This window comes from Hemiscyllium ocellatum, chromosome 31 (assembly GCF_020745735.1).
Source record: "Hemiscyllium ocellatum isolate sHemOce1 chromosome 31, sHemOce1.pat.X.cur, whole genome shotgun sequence".
Taxonomy (NCBI): Eukaryota; Metazoa; Chordata; class Chondrichthyes; order Orectolobiformes; family Hemiscylliidae; genus Hemiscyllium; species Hemiscyllium ocellatum.
This window is the reverse complement of record NC_083431.1, coordinates 45,623,880-45,644,894: the sequence shown is the minus strand read 5'-3', so window position 1 is coordinate 45,644,894 and position 21,015 is coordinate 45,623,880. Positions and strand designations below refer to the sequence as shown.

Genomic DNA, 21,015 nt, shown 5'->3' with positions numbered 1-21,015 from the left:
TCAAAAACACTACTCCCCCTCCTCTCTTGCCTCCCTTTCTGTCCTTCCCGTAGCATTTGTATCCTGGAACATTAAGCTGCCAGTCCTGTCCACCCTGAGCTATGTTTCTGTAATTGCTATGATATCCCAGTCCCATGCTCCTAACCATGCCCTGAGTTCATCTGCCTTCCCTGTTAGGCCTATTGCATTGAAATAAATGCAGTTTAATTTATCAATCCTGCCTTGTTCTCTGCTTTGTCCCTGCCTGCCCTGACTCTTTGACTTGCCTTTGTTCTCAACCGTACCAGTCTCAGATTGATCTCTTTCCTCACTATCTCCCTGGGTCACATTCCACCAGCTTATTAGTTTAAATCCTGAGCAGCCCTAGCAAATTTCCCTGCCAGAATATTAGTCCCCTTCCAATTTAGGTGCAATCTGCCCTCCTTGTACAGGTCACTTCTACCCCAAAAGAGCTTGCAATGATCCAAAAACGTGAATCCTTCTCCCATACACCAGCTCCTCAGCCATGCATTCATCTACTCTATCCTCCTATTCCTGCCCTCACTAGTTCATAGCACCAGAAGTAATCCAGATAGTACTACTCTCGAGGACCTCCTTTTTAAATTCCTGCCTAAATCTCTGTAATCTCCCTTCAGAATCTCAATCTTTTCCTTTCCTATGTCATTGGTTCTAATGTGTACAATGACCTCTTGCTGACCCCTCTCCCCCATGAGAAAATTCTGCAACTTCTCTGAGACATCCTTGATCCTCGCACCAGGGAAGCAACACACCATTCTACTTTTTCGCTGCTGGCCACAGAAACGTTTGTCTGTACCTTGGACTAGAGAGTCCCCTGACACAATCGATCTCTTGGCACCCAACGTCCCCGTCATTGCACTAGAGCCAGTCTCAACACCAGAAACTTGGCTGTTCATGCTACATTCTTCTGAGAATGCATCACCCCCTATATTTCCAAAACAGGCATACTTGTTAGAAATGTGGATAGCCACAGAAGACTCCTGCACTAACTGCCTACCTCTCTTACCTTTCCTGGAGTTAACCCATCTATGTGACTGTATCTGAGACTTTTCCCCCTTCCTATGACTGCCATCCATTACATCCCCTTCCTCTTGTAAATTCCTCATTGCCTCTAACTGCCTCTCCAACCGATCCACTTGATCTGATAGGATTCGCAACCAATGGCATTTATTGCAGATATAATCCTCAGTAACCAGTAAACCCTCTCTACACTTCCACATCTGACAAGAAGAGCATATCACTCTACTAAGGGCCATTTTTGCTTCTTTCAATCTACAGACCCAGAAAATAGCACTGGGGAACTTCAAATCAGTGTCTATGGAATAAACAATACATACAGACCAAATATTGAACTACAAAAGCAATCATCCCAACATCCACAAATGAAGTTGTGTCAGAACATTATTTCAATGAGCCAACACACACTGCAACACAGAGGAACTACGCAGAGCAGAGGAAAATCACCTATACCGTGTATTCAAAAAGAACCAATACCCAATGAACACAGTCCACCGATTTCTCAGCAACAAACCCAAACAAGCAGACAAAACACGTCCAGAAACCTAGCCAGTCTCACCGACATCAAAGACATCTCAGAAATGACTGCCAGACTTCTCAGACCTGTTGGCATCATGGTCACCCACAAATCCATCAACACACTAAAACAGCAGCTAATGAACTTAAAAGACTCCATACAGACAACAAGCAAAACTAATGTCATTTACAAAATACCGTGCAAGGACTGTAACAAACACTACATTGGATAAACAGGCAGAAAACTAGCCACCAGGATACATGAACACCAACTAGCCACAAAAAGACATGACCCTCTCTCACTAGTATCCTTACACACGGATGAGGAAAGACACCACTTCGACTGAGACAACACATCCAACCTAGGACAAGCCAAACAGAGACACACATGAGAATTCCTAGAACATTGGCATTCCAACCAGAACTCTACTAACAAACACATCTACCACCCCCTGAAGGAAATGACTCCACCACAGGAAATGACATCACCAACCCAAAGAAACCCAAACATATAAATAGAAGCAGGAATTATCAGCAGTGCTTCACCTGGAGGCCCACTGAAGATGTTACCTAGAAGGGTGACGAAACATCTGGAAATGAACCTTCCAGCTCAGCAAGCAAACCTACATCCAGAACCGCAACCTGAGCTACAAATCTTCTCAAACTCGCTAAGAAAATAGTACTGTTTTATGTCTCTACAAAACACTGCTGCAGGTTAAATTAATAGTTATGGCTTGTATTTTAAGTTTAATCAAGAAACATACTTCAATAAAACATAATCAAGAAAGAACCCACTCTGCTCACTACTGCAGACTTACTGTAAGGCCACGCTTAAAATATTCACTTATCTGTCTCTGTGCTGTGACCTCTCCCAAACAGGTTCCTCCAAGATTAGTTGTGAATTCCACTGTTTGTTAAATTTCCCAGATGCACTCCGATGTCCAGTGATATATGAATTCAAACAGCAAAGGCAGGAACTGTGCAGGTTCACTGCTGTGTCAGTTTCTTTCTCTCTCTCTCTCTCTATCTCCTGCACTGACCTCACCATGTGCTTCCTTTACCTGTTCCTTTCCTTTTTAAAAGTGCTGTTGATTTGACTTTTTTTCTCCAAAATTCCAAAACAATGCAACAGCATATAAAACAGTCATTGCTGCTCCTGGGATTCAAGGAAATCATCTCCAATGCCTAAAATACCTCAACAAAGGAGCAGCTGTTACAGCCAGAAATTTTTCCTGTTCTCCATCTAGAATCCTAAAACATTTTGCCACAGAAATTTGGGCTTGTATCTTATAGAATCCCTACAGTGTGGAAGCAGGTCATTTGGCCCATCGAATCCACACCAACCCCTCCCCCAAAGAGAATCCTACTCAGACCCATCCCCTCTACCAGATAACCCTGCATTTCCCATGGCTAATCCACCTGGCCTGCACATCCCTGGACACTATGGGACAATTTAGCTTGGGCAATCCACTTAACCTGCAGATCTTAGTACTTTGGGAGGAGAGCACCCAGAGGAAACCCACGCAGATACAGGGAGAATGTGCAAACTCCACACGGATAGTTGCCAAAAGCTGGAATCAAACCTGGGTCCCTGGTGCCGTGAGGCAGCAATACTAACCACTGAACCACCATCTTGAAAACAAACATGAGAAGAATACAGAGGAAGAATAGGTAAACAAAGAACATGAAACAGAAAGTGAGGGACAGGGAGTCTAATACAGACACTATTACAGAGCTCACATCCATAACCAGCAACAGTAAGAAAAATCAGCTAATTGGTATGCAAATAATGTGCGTAGCTTTTTGAAATGTAGCAAAGAACAACTAAGTTACTTGAGAGGATTACAAAACGTACGGTCAAAGTGATGTTTTTTGACACATGAAATCTGGCAAGGGGTTCTCAGCATTTGGCTGGAAGCTTTGTCTAATTTAATTAAAGTGAAGTGAAGCAACATGTAAATGAGGAATGGGCAAACTTATAATGAAACACTGTGTGCCAGGTGTGACCATGAAGGTAAAGTCACTATAGCTCCAGAGGACCTATCTCATTACAGAGAGATGACTGGTGGTGCGTTTAACCTGCTGGGTTAACCAACTCAGATAAGGGGCAAGGCCGTGAAGGTGGGACTATCGTGGTAACCTCTGTAGGTGTTAATGCCAGGTGTGACTATAAGGGCCTGAGGTTCTTCTGCTGAAGTTAAATGGGAGTCTGTTCGGTTATCAGACCCTCACAAGTGCCTCAAATGCACGTAAATATAGTCTTGTACAAGTAAGACTTGTTCATTGAATAAAGTCAAACTCCAGTGTTTGTTTCCTTGATACGTTACTGTGCAGAACTGAACTGCTTCAATGACTATGTACTCTATACAGAGAGATATTTTTGAAATTAAAAAAAAAGTGTATCTGCTGAAGGTAAATGGGGTTAGAGACAAAAAAACTACAGATGCTGGAATCCAAGGTAGACAAGCAGGAGGCTGCAAGAACACAACAAGCCAGCCAGCATCAGGAAGTGGAGAAGTTAATGTTCCGGTTGTAGAAGGGTTACCCCCAAAACGTTGCCTTCTCCACCTTCTGGTTAAATGGGGGTGCATTCAGTCATTGGACCCTCCTGGTGCCCTAAGTATATGTAAATATAGTCTTGCACAAGTTAAGAAATGCCTTGGATTTGCTTGCTGAATAGAGTCAACTCCAATGTTTGTTTGTTTTCTTCATGTGCGATTATACAGAACTGAATTGCTTTAGTGACTATGTATGTGTATTCTTTTATGAATAAAGGGGTGGCACGATGGCTCAGTGGTTAGCACTGCTGCCTCACAATGCCAGGGATCTGGGTTTGATTCCAGCCTCGGGCAACTGTGTGGAGTTTGCAGTGTCTGTGTGGGTTTCCTCCGGATGCTCCGATTTCCTCCCATAATCCAAAGATGTGCAGACCAGGTGAATTGGCCATGCTAAATTGCCCATAGTGTTAGGTGCATTCGTCAGGGGTGAATATAGGGTAGGGGAGTGGGTCTGGGTGGGTTACTCTTCGGAGGGTCAGTGTGGACTTGTTGGGCCAAAGGATCTGTTTCCATACTGTAGAGAATCTAATTAAAATTAAAGAAAATGTACTAAAGATTGGTATATAGTAAAGATTTATCCTGCATATGTAAAAAAATGCCTTGGACTATTTGGAACTGTTGAGAGAGTCAAACTCCAATGTCTGTTTGTTCTCAATATGCTAAAACTGTACAGATTCTGGATCAGTGGTGTTGGAAGAGCACAGCAGTTCAGGCAGCATCCAATGAGCAGTGAAATCCACGTTTCGGGCAAACGCCCTTCATCAGGAAGGGCTTTTGCCCGAAACGTCGATTTCGCTGCTCGTTGGATGCTGCCTGAACTGCTGTGCTCTTCCAGCACCACTGATCCAGAATCTGGTTTCTAGCATCTGCAGTCATTGTTTTTACCTAAGACTGTACAGAGCCAAACTGCTTTAGTGACTATGTGTATGTATAGAATAGGTGTATAAAGGTTTTTATGAATAAAGTGTATCTTTGAAATAAAAAATGTAGTAAGGATTTCAATTTCAGTGTTGAATGTGGATTATGAAACCCTGTATAAGGTCATCAGCTACCATATCGGGTCAGCTCTGGGATCAGTGATTTAATCCAAACCAACCTGTACCTGTACTGGGTGGGAATATCTCTGAGAGCCTCGTGCTCCTCAGGGACATGACCAGCTTCATGCAGGACAGCAGGGTGGATGCCTGCCTCATCAGCCTGGACCAGGAGAAGGCCTCTGACAGGATATTGCACAAGAACAGGAAGGAAGTGCTCTCCAAAATTGGCTTCAGGGAGGGAATCCGCAATTTGATCCAACTGCTCTATACCAACAGTGTTGGTGCAGTCTCAATCAGTGAACGGGAATCAGAAAACTTCCCGACCAGATCTTAAGACAGGCACAGCGGACGCTCTCTGCTGCCTTGATGGTGTGTTGTTTAGAGTTTTTTGCTGAGTCTATCAGGAAGTATGTGAGCCTGACAGGGGGTGTCTATTCCAGGGAGCAGAGGCCTGCAGGTCTCGCAGTACATGGATGACGTCGTTATTTTCTGCTTGGATCCACCATCTGTGTATAAGCTCATGAGCATCTGCAACTTGGTCAAACTGGCCTCGGAATCGAAGGTAAATTGTGGCAAAAGCGAGGCAATGTTCTTTGGAAACTGAGCCAATTGATCCTTTATCGCCTTCACCATCAGGACAGATTACTTGAAGGTGCTGGGATGTGCCAAAATGTGGGAAGCACATATCACCAAAGTGAGACAGAAACTGGGCAGGTGGGAGCAGTGATCCCTCTCCACTGTGGGTAAAAACCTCACCAACACGTGTGAGGCACTCTCGGTGTTATTGTATGTGGTGTAGCTCTGGCCTGCTCCCGAGCCTAGGCCACTGCAGTCATCCAAGCCATCTTCCACTTTGGCTGGAGGTTTAAGATGGTCTATGTCCATGGGGACATTGTGTACAAAACTCTGGATAAGGAGGGGAAGAACATACCCAACATCATCCTCATCCTGATGGCCATCTTTGTGTGCAGCTGCATCAAGCTATGCAAAGACATTCAGTACGTACTCTTCAAATGTGACCATGTACTGAGGCTCTACCTGTCTACGGTGTTATGAAGGATGGACCTGGTCTCATTGCTGTGGAACGCTCCAAGTAGTTAGACCCGTTCTGTGTCATTTGATCTTTGTGGAAAAATTTGTAACCAAAAACACCTTTGACCAGAAGCTCATCAGGCACTGGTCAGCACTGAGACCTGTGGGAAAAGCAGACAATCAAGGTCATTTGGCAGAATGCCACATCTCCAGAACTTTCTGACAAGCACCAAGATGTAGCTTGGCTGGTGGTGATAAGGCACTGCCCTTCAACTCCTCCTTGAAGCAGCTGAAGGGGTAACAGGCTATCATACATCTGCTGCTGGAATATGCCTTTGCAAAGAAAGTCTGGAGAGAGATGCAGTGTTTTTTGTCGAGGTTCGCCTGGAGCAGCTCTATGATACAGGTCTCTGTGTTCTATGGTCTGTTCCCTGGGACACACACTGAGACAAACATCAACTGCACCTGGAAGAACATCAACTTGGTGAAACACACTCTTTGATCTGCTCAGAACCTAGTGGTCTTCTTGTGTGAAGAGTTGGCTTCGATGGAGTGTGGCAGACAGGTACATTCCAAGGTTCAAGACCATGTGCTGAGGGATGCATTAATGCTCGGGCAGCTGCCACCAAGATGTAATTGGGAAAGATGACCACCTAAGGTCTTTTTGCCAAATACCTGTATAAGAAAAGCCCATCCATTCCCTTTGTCTCAATGTACATAAATAGTGTCGCGCATGAGAAGAGAATGTCTTTGGTATTTTTTGCAACTGCAGGGAATATCAAATTACAATGTTCGTATTCTTTATATGCAAAGACTATACAGAACTGTTTTAGCACCTACCTGTACATAAAGATACTTTTTTTATGAATAAAGTATATTTTTGCTGTAAAATGCAGTAAGGATTGTGTTTCTTTTGCACCTTCCACAGCCTCAGTTGGTCACAAAAATACTTTACGATTGTAGTGTGGTGCAGTCAATCATGTGAATGTGGTCAAATTCCACACACACCCAGCTGCCACAAGAAATTACAACTGTACTGGGTGAACATTGACCAAAATATAACAAATGCTGGAGATCACAATGGGTCAGGGAGCATCCATAGAGACAGCACGGCAATGTTTTGAGTCTAAATGACTCCTCATTTGTTGTTTTCATCCACCTCCATCCACCTATTGCACTCTCATCTACCTTCTCCCCAGCCCCACCTCCCTTCCATTTATCTCTCCACCCCCGAGGTTCCCAGCATCATTCATTGCCCAAAACGTTGATTTTCCTGCTCCTCGGATACTGCCTGACCTGCTGTGTCTTTCCAGCCCCACACTCTTGACTCTAGCCTCCAGCATCTGCAGTACTCGCTTCTGCCTATTTGTTGTTTTCAGTACAGATTCCAGCATCTGCAGGAATTAGTTCCTACACTGACCAGAATAAGAAACGTTCTTGGAAATAGCATATCTTTTATATCCAGCCCTTAGGATGGCAGCTGGCGAGTCTTATGTGAAGGAGAGTGCTGCTGACATTGCAGCACTCCCCCAGTGCTGTGCAGGAGTGGCAGTGAAAAAGCAAGTGTCCAAACTGGGTTCCTGTGGAAATCAATATCCAGAGCTGCCAACTTATACAGTAAGTATTTGAGAATGCAACTTCTATCGGTATGTGAATAGCAAATACATGCTTTGCCAAGTCCTGGTCCTGCTCTCAGGTACACTCCCACACTCAGCATTAACCAACACCACCTTCACCTTGGTCCCACTTGGTCAACCTGCCACCCAACGTCATCACCTTGTGGACCGTCCCACTCCACACAGATGGGGGAGGGAGAACACTTCAACTCCTCTATTCAAGTACGGTACTACAACCGTTTTCAAACAACTTTCCTCCACTTCAGAGATTAGAGTTATGTTTGAAACTGTAAATCTCACTGCTAAAGCACACCTGCCTGCGCTTTAACTTGCCAATGTCACTTTTATAAATATGCACGTCCCCTCCTTCTCACAATGGCTGAGTCCGCACGTTGGGGCGGAGCAAAGAGGTTTGGATTCTCCCAATATTTTATAGGGGAGAAAGTTAGAATGCTCCAGGTTTATTTAAAATAACGCGTATCATTTTAATCGGATGACCATGGTTTAACTATTAGAATGTAAAATAACGTTATTACTGTTAGGTTGATGAGTGAAAGCCTGTTTTATTAGATGTGCCAGTGTGCGTGTCCGGCCGGTGTCCCCCTCCGTTCCCGCGATGGTGGAGGTGCGGTGGAGGTGGGGGAAGGGGCCGGTCACTCTGAAGCCGCTCCTGCTGCCATTGAGTCGCTTCTTCTTCTCTTTGTAAGTACCGTAAGTGCTCTGCTTCTCGCTCCCTGGTTCATGGAGTTCCCGCGGCTCCCACCGGGGAGAGACGGGGCGACATTAATGTCACCACCGGCTCGGTCCCGGGGTCATGTCGCCTGGGCCGCTGGATGGCCGCAGGGTCCTAGCGCCGGGAACAGCAATTTAACTTGGCCTCAGGCTCAGGGGAGGGAAGGAGGAGTGGAGGGAATGGTGGGGTTAGGGGGTGTGGGTGGGGGATGGAGGGGTGAGGATGGGGGGGTGTGGGGGACAGAGGGGTGAGGATGGGGGAGTTAGGGGATGGTGGGGTGTGGGGGACAGAGGGGTGGGGATGGGGGGGTGTGGGGGACAGAGGGGTGGGGATGGGGGAGTTAGGGGATGGTGGGGTGTGGGGGACAGAGGGGTGGGGATGGGGGGGGTGTGGGGGACAGAGGGGTGGGGATGGGGGGGTGTGGGGGACAGAGGGGTGAGGATGGGGGAGTTAGGGGATGGTGGGGTGTGGGGGACAGAGGGGTGGGGATGGGGGGGGTGTGGGGGACAGAGGGGTGGGGATGGGGGGGTGTGGGGGACAGAGGGGTGAGGATGCGGGGGGAGGGGAGGGGAGGGGGGTGGGGGACAGAGGGGTGAGGATGGGGGGGTGGGGGACAGAGGGGTGAGGATGGGGGGGTGTGGGGGACAGAGGGGTGAGGATGCGGGGGAGGGGAGGGGGGGTGGGGGACAGGGGTGAGGATGGGGGGGTGTGGGGGACAGAGGGGTGAGGATGCGGGGGGGGGGGAGGGGAGGGGGGTGGGGGACAGAGGGGTGAGGATGCGGGGGTGGGGGACAGAGGGGTGAGGATGGGGGGGTGGGGGACAGAGGGGTGGGGATGGGGGGGTTAGGGGGTGAGGATGGGGGGGTTAGGGGATGGGGGTGTGGTGGACAGAGGGGTGAGGATGGGGGGGGTGTGGGGGATAGAGGGGTGAGGATGGGGGGGTTAGGGGATGGGGGTGTGGGGGACAGAGGGGTGAGGATGGTGGAGTGGGTGGGGGACAGAGGGGTGAGGATGGGGGATGGAGGGTGTAACATGGACTTCTCCACCTCATGATGCTGCTTGGCTTGCTGTGTTCTTCCAGCTTCCCACTTGTCTACTTTAGCTGTCAGTGTCTGCAGGTTTTTTTTGTCTCCTACACCCTAAAAGCCAGCCATTGTGCAATACCACAGTCACATTGAAAACCAAGTGCCTTGCCAATAGCAGCTCACCCCTCATGTCTTTATGATCTTCTGGCTTCAGAGGATGTTTGTCACTTTCTCAACTATGATCATTTTCTGAATGTATATATTAAATAGTTGCCCTCTTAAATTTGGAATCATCTTGTAAAATGATGACTGCATCCTAGTAGACCTTCAAACCTGATAAAGACAAAAGAATGTCTGGATCTGGTCTCTGCGCCCTTTCCAAACTCCTTGTCTTTGGGTCGCTGAGTTGAATTCTGAGAAAGGCTTTGGAGTTTCTTTCTGTGTGCTTTGTACTAATCACCCCTTAGATACAACAACAAGGTCTTGGTGCTGAGAGGTAGGATTCTCCATCATTTAGTCAGTTGTCCTTTTCAAACATTTCAGCCATGCAAAATATCAGGGGCAGCAGGCAAGAAAAACCAAGGGTAAAACAGAATATGGGTTAGTTTAAAAAAAGAGGAAACAGCCTCTCGATGTTTGCAGCTAAGTTTCATAGGTTCTGGCCTGTAACCAGCTTAAGTACATGGAAGGCTACTGGAGATTGATTTGTGTACACACGTTTCACCTTTTACATCAGTTATACTGGTGATCATGCAATTAGCCTGTTAGTAATAAATTGAAGTTTAAAATCTGATTGAAGATTTGTAGCTCGGGTATCCATTGTTGTGGCGGCGCTTCACACGAGGCTCCAACAGCACTGATGATGTTCCCTAGCCAGGGAACAAAACGTTTGCAGCAAAAACTTCCAGCTCGGCGAGCAGAACCACAACAATAAATTGAAGTTTTGTCACATGTAATGAGTGATCAATGCCTTGTATTTTAGACCCATGGCAAAGCGCCGGAGTAGACCACTCGTCTCTTTGAGCATGTTCTGTAATCTAAGTGTATAGTGGCTCATTTGTACATTAATGTCTTGTGCTTTTACCTGTGACTCTTAATATCCTTACCTAACAAAAAGTATCAAACTGAATATTGGAAGCTTTCAAATGAGCAATTGTCAGAGCTTTGCTTTTGACTGACAGATTTTTTTTCAGATTATCACTACTCATTATTGAGAGAAGTACACCCTGATCCCCCCCCTCTCTGTTCACCTCATCGCCAACTCTTCATCATTTTGCTCACTCTTGTAACTAATATGTAGAATTTGTGACCACAAAGATGTGGTTGGGGCAAATGGTATATATACTTTCAAAAGCTGTCTTTGACTGAGTGCATGAGAAAAGAAGGAATAGAAAGGTAATTATAAAGGCTCTGATGAAATGGGCGATTTATGTGGCAAGTAAAATGTGCCCCAGTATAGATTAGTTGGTCTGAGTGGCCTGTTTGTGTGCTTTATATTCTAGATAATCCTATGCATCATTTTAAATCCAGCACATTAAAGGCATTGTTTTCCTTCCCTCGTGCGTTTTAACTTGATGATAAGTACATTTAGAATTTGCAGTTCCAATAAGGTCTGACTGTGGTATCTTTCAAATTTCCAGCGAATGATTTAGATTGTCATTGACGTACTTGTTATTTACCCATCTTTACAAATCTCCAGTGCATAATGAATACATATTGCACAGGTCAGGGTGTGTTGCGAAGCAGCTGATAAGTTAGTAAATAAAAAATTATAAGGTCTGTAAAGAATCATTCTATCATATTAGTCATTATGTTTAATGCATTTTTCAAGTGAAGATTTTGTAATTAAATCTTTTTGCATTGAGAAATCACTGACATGATTGATTAAAAACAATGTCTCTGGTAACCATGAATTGTGAAAGTGGAGGGGCTGGAATTTAGGAAAAAACAGCCTTCCTGAATGAGAGAGCAGTGTTTGATTTGTGTGGAATTGGAAATTTTGGTAAGAACAAAGTTGAGGAAAATCTGTGCTTGGATATGTAGATGTGATCGTGCTGTCGCTTTCAAAAGATTATTTTGGCCTTTTTTGTGAAGAGAGGTAGTAAAGGTAGAGGTGCCTAGGAGTTTAGGGAGTTTAACAATGGATGGGGATTGGCCAGTCCTCCCAGTTCAGGTTTTTCTAGTTCTTTTTAGCTGTGGCATTCACAAGATGTGACAGTCCAGAAGGGTTGCCAGTTCAGCGAAGGATTCCTTTGACTTTCTCTGCAATCTCTCTCTGGGTATTGTTCCCTCCTGCCTGTAAGAATCTGTTTGAATTTACCTTTTTGCCAAGGGGCGTGTTTATGGGATGTTACAAATTGGAACAGTTAATTAATAATAGTTACTGTATCAGTCGGTTAAGTTTTCCAATAGGCATTTTAAATTCCACTTTCTTTTGTTCGTGTTTCAATTGTAGTGTTTAAATAAATTCTGTTTTGCTTAAAGCTGATTTGTTTGACCAGCTGCATCACAGCTGGAACACCCACTTCACATCTGCCTTTAAAATAAGAAAAACTTAGAGTCTAGGCTACTTTCTTAAAATATTTTGAGGGCTGTCTGACCTGGTCCAAATGTAGGAAAAGGCTAGTAATGAGTAATTGGCAATACTGCTTGAATTTGTTGCATCAGATAGATGTAAGCAAAATGTTGGTAAGCCCTGCTTTTGAAAAGTTTGGGAAGTGGGAGCATTACATTAAACTTTCTTTGGATAGGAAAAAGGTTGCTACCAGCTGGGCCTTTTTAACTAAAGGTACATATGGTTTTCAATAAGTAAAGATCTATTGATGAAAGCAAAGGTCATCGAAATGTAAATGCTAAGATGTATGTAGGTATACCTTATGTAAAGCAGAAAGCAAATGAAGAGGTATTTGAAATCCAAAGAGTAAAAAGAGGCAATCCAGAGAAGAAATTATCAGTATTTTAGTGCAGGTAAAAACAATGACTGCAGATGCTGGAAACCAGATTTTGGATTAGTGGAGTTGGAAGAGCACAGCAGATCAGGCAGCATCCAAATTACAGCGAAATCGACGTTTCGGGCAAAAACTTCATCAGGAATAAAGGCAGAGAGCCTGAAGCATGGAGAGATAAGCTAGAGGAGGGTGGGGGTGGGGAGAAAGTAGCATAGAGTACAATGGGTGAGTGGGGGAGGGGATGAAGGTGATCGGTCAGGGAGGAAAGGGTGGAGTGGATAGGTGGAAAAGGAGCTAGGCAGGTCGGACAAGTCCGGACAAGTCATGGTAACAGTGCTAAGCTGGAAGTTTGGAACTCGGGTGAGGTGGGGGAAGGGGAAATGAGGAAGCTGTTGAAGTCTACATTGATGCCCTGGGGTTGAAGTGTTCTGAGGCGGAAGATGAGGCGTTCTTCCTCCAGGCATCTGGTGGTGAGGGAGCGGTGGTGAAGGAGGCCCAGGACCTCCATGTCCTCGGCAGAGTGGGAGGGGGAGTTGAAATGTTGGGCCACAGGGCGGTGTGGTTGATTGGTGCGGGTATCTCGGAGATGTTCCCTAAAGTGCTCTGCTAGGAGGCGCCCAGTCTCCCCAATGTAGAGGAGACCACATCGGGAGCAACGGATACAATAAATGATATTAGTGGATGTACAGGTGAAACTTTGGATGTGGAAGGCTCCTTTAGGGCCTTGGATAGAGGTGAGGGAGGAGGTGTGGGCACAGGTTTTACAGTTCCTGCGGTGGCAGGGGAAAGTGCCAGGATGGGAGGGTGGGTAGTAGGGGAGCATGGACCTGACCAGGTAGTCACGGAGGGAATGGTCTTTGCGGAAGGCGGAAAGGGGTGGGGATGGAAATATATCCCTGGTGGTGGGGTCTTTTTGGAGGTGGCGGAAATGTCGTCGGATGATTTGGTTTATGCGAAGGTTTGTAGGGTGGGAGGTGAGCACCAGGGGCGTTCTGTCCTTGTTACGGTTGGGGGGGTGTGGTCTGAGGGCGGAGGTACGGGATGTGGACGAGATGCGTTGGAGGGCATCTTTAACCACTTGGGAAGGGAAATTGCGGTCTCTAAAGAAGGAGGCCATCTGGTGTGTTCAGTGGTGGAACTGGTCCTCCTGGGAGCAGATACGGCGGAGGCGGAGGAATTGGGAATACGGGATGGCATTTTTGCAAGAGATAGGGTGGGAAGAGGTGTAATCCAGGTAGCTGTGGGAGTCGGTGGGTTTGTAAAAACATGTCAGTGTCAAGTCGGTCATCATTAATGGAGATGGAGAGGTCCAGGAAGGAGAGGGAGGTGTCAGAGAAGGTCCAGGTAAATTTAAGGTCAGGGGGGAATGTGTTGGTGAAGTTGATGAATTGTTCAACCTCCTCGCGGGAGCACGAGGTGGCGCCAATGCAGTCATCAATGTAGCGGAGGAAGAGGTGGGGAGTGGTGCCGGTGTAATTACGGAAGATCAACTGTTCTACGTAGCCAACAAAGAGACAGGCATAGCTGGGGCCCATACGGGTGCCCATGGCTACCCCTTTGGTCTGGAGGAAGTGGGAGGATTCAAAGGAGAAATTGTCTGGAGGAAGCTAGAGACCTCTTCTCAAAGGGAAGGTGGAGGTTAATGGAAAGAGAGAGCGACCTAGGTTTAGTCGAATGACTGATGTCACCGACCAGTTGCAGATGCGTCACACTGAATGTGTGGAGATGCCACAAGGCAAATGAGCATGTGATACCATGGCAGCAGATCTCCTGGCAGGAGTAGCTACAAGCAGCAGCAGAATTGTACAAGTGTGATCACTGCCCAAGTAAAGTAAGCTTGCTTAAATTCACAATGTGTTAAACTGGTAATGGTTTTAGTTAACATCTACGTTGTACAAAATCAATATTTATTCAACCTGTTTAATCCTGAATGTTCACGGTTTTGAGCTTTTGCAGCCTGATCTGAGTATTTAAGTGTGGAGAGCAGGAACTTTCCATGTGTTACACTGCTGTCGGAAGTTCTGACAGTGATCGATTATATAAATCACTGCTGTTAACCTTGGCCTCCTTTCCACTTGAGAAACATTTTTGGTGGAATCATTTGGCTCAGGTGCAATGCCTGCTTCCCAACCTGCCCTTTTCGATAAGAAAATCTGCACTCCCTACTCAGTCAGAGCCCCACAACAAACTAGTTAACTCCTAACTACACCAGGGAGTGACTTAACACATCAGTCAGTCAAAGCAACTCAGAATCACAGGATCCTTCCAGCGTGAAAGCAGGCGATTCGGCCCATTGAATCTCCACCAAACACTCCCCACCTATGCACTCTGGGTAATTTAGCACATCCAATCCACCTAAACTATATAGCTTTGGACTGTGGGTGGAACCCCATGCAGACGTGGGGAAAATGTGCAAACTTCACATAGTTACCCAAGGGTAGAATCTAACCTGGGTTACTGGGGTTGTGAGGTAGAAGTGCTAACCACTGAGTCACTGGTGAAGGATCCTGCCTGAAAAGTCGGCTCTCCTGCTGCGCAACCTACCTCTCTTTAAAATTCAGGTAGAGTTAATATGATTAGGTTGTAGAAACTCTAGGTGTAACCTCTTAGGATGTATCAAAGCTGATACTAAATTAAAAAAAACACCTTTCTGAATATTTGTGTTAATTCTTGGAATGTGAATATCACCAGCAAGGTTAGAATTTATTGTTCCTATTGGGAGGCGTAGTGACTCAGTGGTTAGTGGTTAATAGACCAACGACTCAGGTTCGATTTCACCCTCGGCTGACTGTGTAGAGTTGGCACGTTTCCTGTGGGTTTCCTCCCACAGTCAAAAGATATGCAGGTGAGGTGGATTGCCCATGCTAAGTTACCCATTGTGCCTAGGTGGAGGGAGGTTTGGTGTGGACTCGATGGGCCGTATGGCCTGCTTCCACGCTGGAAGGATTCTGTGATTCTGAGTTGCTTTGACTGAATGATGTGCTAAGTCACTCCCTGGTGTAGTTAGGAGTTAACTAGTTTGTTGTGGGATTAGAGTCAGATTGGTACGACGAGGTAGGGAGTGTAGATTTTCTTACCAGAAGGGCATCTAATAATCCAGTTGGTACAACAACCTAATAGCTTTGTGGTCAAGTTTTTACTAGTTCTATTTCCAAGCAGCCAGGTTGGAATTTGAGCTTGCATTCTCCGAAATACTAATCCATTCAATACTGATGTTATTGATGCTGGATGTTTTGTTCTGTGCTGGAGCTTGATTTTCTGTGATGCGTCACGTTAGATTCTAAATGTTAACTCCATTTTGGGTCTTCACAGATGTTGCCAGAACTCCTGAGTTTCTACAACATCTAGTGTCGAAATTGTCATGCTGCTCAGTTGCACTTTTCCAGTTCTTAAAACATATTTGGGTTTTGTGCCAGAGAGCTGGAGGATTGCGATTGTTACAGCACTGATGTTCAAAAGTAAACGGGGAAGCCCAGAAAAGTACAGGCCAGTCACTTGGCATCGATGGAGAAACTTTGAGACAGCGGCCAGGGTGAAGTTAATCTCATTTATTAAAGACAAATAAGCACCTGGAATGCTGTTTGGCTAGTCTTTACATGCATAGACATGTACAGCAAGGAACTAGACCCTTTGGTCCAACTCAGCTAAGCCAACTGGATATCCTAAATTAATCTAATCCCATTTACCAGCTCTTGGCCCCTATCTCTCTAACCCCTTCCTATTCATATACCCATCCAGGTGACTTTTAAATGTTGAAATTGTAGCAGTCTCCACCACTTCCTCTGACAACTCATTCCATACACTCATCACCCTCTGCTTGTAACGACCATGTACTGGAATTGTTCTCTGACCTGTTGGGGTGCAGGGCCTATTATCCAGTCACGTATACCTAGTCTGCTGAGATGCCTTGTTGATTCAGAGTTCATTGTCTGTGCTGTATTTCAACAGTCGCAGTGATGTTGCAATTAGCTCCTTGTGTCCCAAAGCTTATCGAGGGAGAAAATCTGCCACCATTCTCTCTGCTGTGTAATGGCCTTCGCTGGAATGTGTGCTTTTGTGACGATATTTGCTGGTGATGTCCTGCCTGGTGCAGCGACTTGTTGACACTCGCAGGTGGATCGGGTAAAGTGAGGAATTTCGGAACTGCTGGTTGCTGAGGAACTTGACATCAACACAAATTTAGTGACTTGGGGAAGAATTGAAATAGCAAAGATGGAACTTATGCAATTCAAACTCACAATCTAGTCTTTTAGTTTGCGACTTGGTAGTGTTTACCGATCCAGGCATGGGTACGGTTAAACAGACAAGGACTTTTCCCTGGGTTGGGGGAGTCCAGAACTCGAGGCATTGGTTTAGGATGAGAGGGGAAAGATTTAAAAAGGAGCCTAAGGGGAAACTTTTTCAAGCACAGGGTGGTGTGTGTATGGAATGACTATCAGGGGAAGTGGTGGAGGCTAGTACAATTACAGCATTTAAAAGACTTCTGGATGGGTATATGAATAGGAAGGGTTTAGAGGAATATGGGCAAAGTGCTGGCAAATGGGACTAGATTAATTTAGGGGCTCTGGCCGATGTGGATAAGTTGGGCTGAAGGATCTGTTTCAGTGCTGTGCAGCTCTTTGACTATATAACTAGTGTGTGCACAAAATTAACATGAAACAAAAGTGATTACTTTGCTACTGCTTGCTTTCAAAGTTCACTTGTGGAACTGTTGCAAGTTCTACCCATCCAATTGATTTGGTGTGTTCCAATTTGCTGAGTTTATATTGGCAAGCGATGGAGTGGAGTAAACTTCATAGTGTGCATATGTTTGATTCTAGTTCTGTACAAATTAATTATTGTCCTGGATTTTCTGATGGGTAAATCATTGTTTCTGCAGTGTAGATGTGAGTTGTGTATCAGGATCCTGGGAATCACTGACAGACTCTGAAGAGAATTGCCCAGGAAAGTGGTAACTTCAAAAAAAGCCATTTAAAACAGAAAATTCAAAGGGCTCTGCTGCAATTAAGTAAAGTTTTACCCAGGGAAAGTTAAAGTTAAAACCTAATCTAACTCCTGGATAACTACTAAATTAACTCCCTGAATTTAGCACCGTCTTTCTCCCTCCCCCAACTACACCTCCCACAGGCTCCTTACACTCTACAGGCTCTGACTGACAATATCCCTTCAACACCCCTCCCCACAAAAAGCTGTCTCTACATCCATACAGGCCAGACCCAATATCCCCCGGCCTTCCCTCAAGATGTCATCACTCACCTGGTGCCCTGGCTATCTGATAGCCCTCTGTTGCACTTGGCTCTTTCACATCTCTCGAAGTCACCAGCTGTGATGTTGAATGTTTAAAATCAAAGTAGTTGGCAAATACTGCTATTTTAAAGAAAAGATGCCTGTTTTGTCTTTCCCTACCTTTTCTGTACTGTGAAGGACCTGTCTGTTTTAAAGTGCATTCCACATTTCTGATGGAGTCCTCATTGGAATCTCTTGTCAGAAATGCAGAGCTTTTTTTAAACAAAAAGTAGGAGCAGACTGGCAACTGGCTGTGCAGCTACTTCAGAGAAAATCTAACTCAAAATGTCACATTGTGCTTGATTTTGTCAATGACAATGTAAATTTTCAACTTGTCTGAATTTCTTTCTTTGTAATACTAAAGAACTTGGCAAGAAACCTGAAAACAGCAATACTTAACTTTCGTAGCAAGTAGTTTGTTTTTGATCACTTTGTAATTTTAAGATTTCCCTTTACCTGGAGCTGAGGAGATGAATGGGGATGTCCTTCCCTTTCAATTTGCCTTCTGCTTGCCCTGTGTTCCTTCCCTCCTCATGAACCCCAGGCTGGAATTGGAAATTCCGCCCTGCATGAAGTCTTGGGCTCGGACTTCGCAGTTGACTGTGTTAGAAGCTCCATACCTAGAATCATATCACTCACAGGTCATGCAGTGTCAGTGATTCTAGTCTCTTACCATCGCTTGCTGTCTGAAGAATTGTGGAAGCTCCTGTCAAGGTTGACAGATGAGGTCTTGTTCTTTGAATGCATGTTGAGCATCCTGTGACTAGTGCAAGAGACCAAGGACATCTCATGGTGCCTCTAATGTTTTCTTGTGCACTATCTATCCATTGAACTCCAGTGACATTTTAAATTACTTTGTACTGCCTACATGCACGTCAACTTCAAAGGGCTGGCTTGAGCTGGGACGTCTCATTCTCCATGTAGCTGAGCAGCTTCGACTGAACATTTGACCGAGGGGTTAGCAAGATGGGAATGAATTAGTAAGCACTGGGACTTTCTTGTGGGCTAATTGGGGATGTTCAGTAAAGTGAGTTCTGTTTCTAACGTACACAAGCATTTTAAGCATTCACTATGTGATTTGTAGAGTCTGTACTAGTAATAAGCCGTGATTCAGATTACCTCCTGATTGGAGATTTCACACCGAAGGAGAGACCTATCTGGAATGGGTGACTGAGTAGGACTTTAACTTTTGTCTCCTCTCTTTGTGCACATGGATGTGATCTCTCAACCCCTAAGGCAAAATCTTCCATTTGTGCAATGCTCTTAACTTGTTGATAAACTTCCCAAAGTGCAACACAAAATTAGTATTGTACAAAACTATACTTTGATACACATTAGAAGAGATTGGAACTGGTGACTGAAGGCTAGGTCAACGAGGTGACAAAAAAATTGAGTAACAGTGGAAAAATTGAGCTGAATGGGAACTGCAAACCCCCGGATCATCTTGAAAGTCTCTGATTTTTAATCTTCCATTTGCTAAAATTCAATCATTCCTGCAATTTTGTTTAATTGCTATTTTTCCCCTGTTTGTGGCTTTCAAATGTAGTCAACTCTAAGGTGAACTTTAGCCTTTTATTGATAGGATCTGGTGAGTGCTGGTCTCAGTTGCAGGCTGTAATGCTTTCTGCCTGTGGAGTGACATGTAGTGCAGAGCTTCCCACTCTGCCTTGCATCACTTTGCCATAAGGGTTGTTGACTTGACCACTTGTGCTTTTAAGAGGCAATCCCGGACTTGATGTGTTTAATTAGAGCTGTGTTGACTGACTACAGCCGACACAAGTATTGTAGTTTTATTGGGAGAAAGTGAGGTCTGCAAATGCTGGAGATGTTTTTCTAGTTTTATTGGGTGAGTTATCAGCCTCACCAGTTGTATGTTTCATCCTTGATGGCACTCCCTTGAGGCAGATGTGACATAGTGATTGGCATTTTGCGGTTAATTGCTGAGGCAGACTTAGACCCTTGTGACCAGTGTTTGGCGAATAGCCAAAGAAGAACTCAACTTGACTGTTTCTGTTCCCCCCCCCCCCCTTTTTTTTGGTGTGTAGAATCCTCGAGGGAAGCCATTTGATCCATTATGTCAATGCCAGATCTTTGCTGAAACAAGAGAAATCTGATCCTACTATCAGACCCATTCCAAAGTTTGGAACTTGCTTTGAAATATATGAAGGGCTGCATGATAACAAGAGCACGCAGTGAGAGAAATGATGAGGGAGACTCGACCTTACCCTCACCAATTTGTGTCACGGTTACAACAGGGGAACAGACAGGGTAGATGGGAACAAACTTCCTGTTGGTGGAGGGCTCAATGACCAAGGGTTATAGCTTGAAGGGAAGGGGCAAGAGGTTTAGAGGGATTGTGAGGAAATTTGTTTTTCCACCCAAAAGGAGGTGGGAATCTGGAACCAATGAGTGTAAGGGTGGTAGAGGCGGATACAGTCATTTCTTTAGGAAGTATTTAGATATGCACTTGCAATGCTGTGGGGCCAAGTGGGATTCAAATTGTTAGTTGGTTGATTTTGACCAGTGCAGACTCGTTGGGCTGAAGGACCTTTTTTTGGTGCTATAGATCTTTGATAGTTTTGGTAGGAGTAAGTACTGTACAGTCAATTTTGAACAAGTTGCTGTAATCACACAGTGACACTCCACCTTTTGTGGCATTGCAATTGATCATTCCATTTATACATGGCTCATTTGGACTATGCAATCCTGCATACAACCCTCTTGACCATCCAAAGTCCTTCTTACTAGCATCTATATGTGGGCTGGTGCAAAATTCAGAGAGCGGTCTCTCAGACTAGTCAAGCAACAGCCTGACGTAGTCATACTCACCGAATCAAAGCTTACAGGCAATGTCCCAGGCACCACCACCATTCCTGGATATGTCCTGACTCGCCAGCAGAGGTGACAGCACAGTGGTACACAGTCAGAAGGGAGTTGCCCTGGGAGCCCACAACATTGACTCCATACCTCCTGAAGTCTCATGGCTTCAGATTAAATATGGGCAAAGAAACTTCCTGCTGATTGCCATGTACCATCCTCCCTCAGCTGACGAATCAGTACTCCTCCATGTCCATCACAAAGACTGGTTTGACAGCAGGACTACTGAACGAGCTGGTCGGGTCCTAAAGGACATAGCTGCTAGACTGGGTCTGCAGCAGGTGGTGAGGGAACCGATGAGGGAAAAACTTGCCAAGCTGTCAGGTGCAGGTACATCTGTCCAGGAGTTTCA

General features: G+C 45.3%; 1 protein-coding gene across 1 annotated transcript in view; it reads left to right on the top strand.

The window, feature by feature from the left end:
* The first annotated feature begins 8,433 nt into the window (after positions 1 to 8,433).
* LOC132830581 (NADPH--cytochrome P450 reductase-like) overlaps positions 8,434 to 21,015 on the top strand; it is a 78,936-nt gene continuing 66,354 nt past the window's right edge. The window contains exon 1 of the mRNA XM_060848412.1: positions 8,434 to 8,496. The gene's annotated coding sequence lies outside the window, so the exon portion shown is untranslated. The remainder of the gene's footprint in view (positions 8,497 to 21,015) is intronic.